Raw genomic sequence first — 5,728 nt, forward strand, 5'->3', positions numbered from 1 at the left:
AAGGTGTGATCAGATTTGGAAAGAAAGGAAAACTTGCACCTAGATATGTTGGACCATTCAAGATCGTCGAAAGAATCGGTAAGGTAGCCTACAGACTTGCATTACCTCCCGAACTTGGAAATGTTCATCCAACCTTCCACGTATCCAATCTCAAAAAGTGTTTAGCTGATGAGAACCTCCACATACCACTTGACGAAATCCGTGTTGATAAAACACAACATTTTGTTGAGAAACCTGTGGAAATTATGGATCGTGAAGTCAAATGGCTTAAACGCAAGCGCATTCCGTTGGTTAAAGTTCGCTGGGAATCTAAACGTGGACCTGAGTTTACTTGGGAACATGAAGATCAAATGAAGGCGAAGTATCCACATCTTTTCCCACGAGTTTCCTCTAAACGAATTTCGGGACGAAATTCCCAAAGGTAGGGGAGACTGTGACATCTGTGCATGTAATCATTGTAAACAATTCAGTTATCAATGGAATAAAGTTATTTGATCCCTATGTTTGTTTGTTTGTGTTTGATGTTTTTCATGTTTTGACTTTTATTCGATTTTCAACTCTATATCGCTTTCTGGAGAATTATACGCAAACTGGTGCGAAAACGTAATCAGTTATATGCAACAAATACTCCGGAACATCAATTTCTGCTTAACATACCTTAAATAACCTTTACATAACTTAGAAATAAGTTTTGAAGGCTTTGGTATGGCAAAAATCTAGTTAATTCGCTTACAGGGACTAAAATTGACAAACTGCGAAAGTATGCCAATCTGAACTGTAACGAACGTTCCGGAACATGATCATAAGTTAAACACACCTTAAATATCCTTTACATATCTTAGAAATAGGCTTTGAGGGGTTCAGTGTGCTAAAATAAACTTTTGGGTTATTCAGGGACTAAAAGCGTCAAAAAGTGCATAAGTTTGCATTTTCGCGCATAACTCACGTTCTGAATACATCCGGACATCCAAAAATTTATGTAAGCATTAAAATATTATGTTTTAATGTTTGGCATGAGAAAAATCCATTCGTCGCGTAATTTGGATCGTCTTTCGCGCTTATGCGCATTCCGTCGTAATTAAGCGAACATCGCGATCGTACGACCAAACAAACCGACATCCGGAATATTTTTGAGCATGTTTCAAGTCCCCTACACTTTAACTTCATCTTAGAGCCTTGAAATGAGGTTAACGGGGCTTAAACGTTCCAAAAATGGGCCAAATTGCATGTTTCCGAAGTGCAGGGACTAAAACTGCAAATTCTGATCTGTGACCCTCAGGCGGGGCGCATAAGGATCCATGTATTCCTTACGCGGGCCACGTGGCCTCCCCAGATATGCAATTTTGTTGCAAACAGCTGTTTATGGCTGTTATGCACTTCCAAACCACTTGCAAATGGTTTTTATCAATCCTAGGGGCTCCCATGGGTTTGTAAATCAGTGGGTAAGTGTTGTACGGTCAAGATTAAACGCTTGGGGAACAAGAAACGATCCTAACGGTTCCATGTTTCCTATAAATACCCAACCCCAACTTCATTCAAACCCACTTGATTCTGAGATTTTCTCTAAGTTGGAGTTATAAACACTTCATACCTGAGAAATACTCGGAAATCAATCTTGCGGGGACCTTCTGTAAGTATTCTTTCGCGTTTTTCGTTCGTTTTAGCGTTAAAGTCAAACTGTGTTTGACTGTCTGCATTGACCAGTTTATGGTCAACGCGAAGTTCGTTTGAACTTCATAACGTGAGCGTAATCACGATGGTTATAGTCCCTAGTGACTATACCTACTGATTACCACGTTATCTAGGCTCAGTGACGAGTCGTAGTTTCGGCCAAAATGCGTTTTCTCGCGTATTTTGTAACCAAACTACTCTAGGGTATTAAAACCGTTTGTTTTAATGCCAAACCTATTTTCTAACATTACTAAACATGTTCTAGCATGTTTAGCTCGTCGCTTTTAGATTTGTGCTTGTTTAGGGTCGTAAAGGTAAGCGATCTAATCAATCGCTTATGCTTACGAACCCGACCCATTTGGTCGATCATTAGGATCCGACCAAACACTTTAGGTGACCATAGTTGTATAGGAAATAACCTTCCGAGGTTATACCTTATGGTCACATCGTTTAACTAGTTGTATGATAGGTAATGTATGTGCCTTAGGTAAATTACCAAAATACCCTTTTTACGCCAAAATTCATTTTAAGCCTATGTAACATAATTTTTGGTATCTAAACTGATTTAACAACAATATTGAACATGTTAAGGCATATCTTGTTTATCATAGGGCTAGTTAGGAATTCCGAACGCGTTTTACGCGAACGACGCGTTAAAGTAGCATAAGCTACCTAAGCGGGTCGTAACGGGTCAAGAGCACTTAGGATAGGTTTCGTTTTAGTACGTAGGCTTTGTTAGACCATATTACATAAGTTCCCACACTTATTTGGTTTACGAAACCTCGTACTACCCGATCCTCCGATGGGTCCGTTTATTAATATAGATACCTATATAGGTGCCGTTTGATTCCGTGATCTTCTAGCATTGCTTGGTGGTTATCTTACGACTTCTAAGCAATCTCAAGTGAGTACATAGACCCCTCTTTTACTGTTTTCCAAACGTTTTGGGGTGAAACACATGTGCCTACTTGTTACTTTCATGCTTTTCATGTTTTCGCATTACGTACTTGCTATGTTCATTAGTACATTATTAGTACATGATTTCATTATGTTTTTGCTATGTATGTCCATTGTGTGGATACTTAGTACATTGTCTTACATGACATTTTCATGCTATGTATGTTCATCATACTTAGTACATCGTTTTACATGACATTTTCATGCTATGTATGTTCATCATACTTAGTACACTTGTTTTACATGACATTTTCATGCTATGTATGTTCATCATACTTAGTACATTTATTTTACATGACATTTCACGCTATGTGTGTACATTTGATTACATACTTAGTGCATTGTTTTCACATGTTTATATTTTCGGTATGACATTTGGTTTGTTTAAGTGGGACAATATACATTCATTAACTTTGATCACGCCGCTCGTTAGTAGGTAGTGGTACCATAGGAATTGACAACTCCCGTTCCTGACATCCTGGGTATGTTTGGATGAAAGGAATGACCGAATTCGATTTAAACATAAAAACCGATAGACCTTTAATTTGTTTAAAGGTTTATCACCACAGTCACAAGGCTTGAATGTATGCATTTTCACAATACCGCATAAATGTTTGTAATCAGTATAGCATGCATCTCCACAAAATTTAACGTTGATTTAAACTGAGTTTTACTTCAATACTTTGTTTTGTGCATTTTCACCTATGGTTTAGTTGATACATATTTCACTTACCATACATGACATTTTGTTTACACATGACATGATTGACATTGACATAGACATTTTGACATTGTTACACACATTTCATGATTTACACTTGACGTTAGACATGGTTTTTCGCATAAACATTTTGACATTTGGTTAAACATAAACATGTTTACATTGGTGGTTTGTTTGGGTAAGTGATTTAAGTAACGAGGCGTGTGTAATATGATACAAACATGGTGGATACGCCGCTGGTACTTCCTATATATAAGTGTTTGTATGATATTACGCATCGCAGCGTTGTTTAAATCATTTCAGTTTAGCTATATAACATATTTTTCATAATACATTGTTTTACAAACAACTTGTTTTATACAACTTATTTTACTGGGTTATTCATTTAACCCTACATTATTCTTTAAAAAAAATACATATCTACCATCGTTTTTCAAATGATTTACAAACAATACAATCAACAAGGTTCATGACTACATTTCATTAAACATTTTTCTAAAACCTAAGTCATGGATCCTATTTTCACAAAACCTATGTATCTCACAGGCATTTTTATGCTGACGTACCTATTTTTCACATGTGTTTCAGGAGCAAATGCATAGGATGATCGTGATACACTAGGGTGGACTTGGGCCTTAGTGACGATAAAATGGATCTAGACTAGTTAATACTTGTTATGTACTTTGTTTCTTTTTATTTTAAGACAATGTAACTTGTGGGTTCTCGTTTGAAACAATGTATTCCACCCTTGGGTGATGAATAAAATATTATTTAAATTACCTTGGTTGTGGAACAATAATTCTGTTACAACACTCCCCGACGTTTCCGCCACGATTTGATGTTTTACGTGGTCGGGGTGTGACATAAAAGGGGTGTGATACCGTTTGAGTATTTGAGGATTAAAGTGGGAGCGAATATGAACCGTGTTAATAATTGGTTGCCGATTGTGGACATAGTTAAATCGCGGCTTAGTTCGTGGAAAGCCAACACTTTATCTATGGGTGGTAGACTCATTCTTATTAAATCGGTTCTTGAAAATCTTCCGATTTATTATTTTTCGCTTTATAAAGCTCCCTTGGCGGTGATAGAGCAAATAGAAGGGGTTATGAGAAGATTCTTATGGGCGGGGTCGAGTGTTGGAAACAAGATTTGTTGGGTGGCGTGGGATGATATCACTCGGCCTAAAAAAGAAGGGGGGTTGGGTCTCAATAAGCTCGTCCACATAAACAATGCTCTTCTCCTTAAATGGGTTTGGAGATCTAAAAGAGAAGAAAGAAGCTTGTGGAAAAACATCTTGATTGGCTGTAACGGGTCTTCTCGCACATGGTCTTTTCTGCCATGTACCCAGAATGCTAGTAGTTGCTGGAAGAATATTGTTAAGATGGGTGATAAAAAATTGCAGGATGGTAGACAGATTAGTCGCTTGTTTGCAGGGGCTGTTGGGGATGGTTTAAATGTGAATTTTTGGACTGATGTCTGGTTACATTCAATTCCTCTAAGAGAGAAATATCCAAATCTGTTTAGTATTGAGAAGAATAAATGGGCTTCGGTGGCGAGTCGTGTGATCATAACCAATAACGGTAGAGATATGCTATGGGAATGGCGTAGAAATCCCACCAGTGCCGAGGAGGTGTCTGAGTTATTTTCTTTATTGCAAGATATTTATGATTACCAATGGATTGATGGCAAAGATCGATGGGAATGGAGAGGTAATTCTGATGGCTTGTTCTAGGTTCGGAAAATCAAGAAACTTTTTGTTATCTGCAGGAACATTATGAATGAGTTAAAAATTAAATGGAAAGGGTGGACCCCTCTCAAATGTAAGCTGCTGATTTGGAGAGCTGGATTAAATCGTCTTCCCACGAAAGATCAATTGCAGAAAAGAGGGATAGCGTTGTCTGACCCGTTTTGTCCATTCTGTAACACAGTGATGGAATTGGCTATTCACTTGTTTACGGGCTGTATTTTTGCTGTAGAAGTCTGGTTTCGCATCGGGTCGTGGTGCAGGCTACAGGATATGATAATCTTTGATGTCAGTGATCTGTTATTGTTTCCGGACAACACGTCATTGGCTGCGGATCAGAAGAACCTGCTTAGGGGGTATTATATATACTACCATGTGGTGTTTATGGAACGAGCGGAACTCCAAAGTTTTCTCTAATAAATGCCGGAGAGCTATTGAAGTCGTGGAATATGTTAAGTCGATTTCTTTCTTTTGGGTTCGACATAGATCGAAGATGAAAGTTAAATGTTGGTTTGATTGGTGTAATTATCCCCTAGACTTGATGTAAGCTCGTTTTTGCGCTCTTGGGTCTTCTCTTTGAAGACTCCTGTGGCGGTTTTTGGTTAATGAAATTTAATTTCCAAAAAAAAAAGTGA

This window comes from Helianthus annuus, chromosome 7 (genome assembly GCF_002127325.2).
Source record: "Helianthus annuus cultivar XRQ/B chromosome 7, HanXRQr2.0-SUNRISE, whole genome shotgun sequence".
Lineage (NCBI taxonomy): Eukaryota > Viridiplantae > Streptophyta > Magnoliopsida > Asterales > Asteraceae > Helianthus > Helianthus annuus.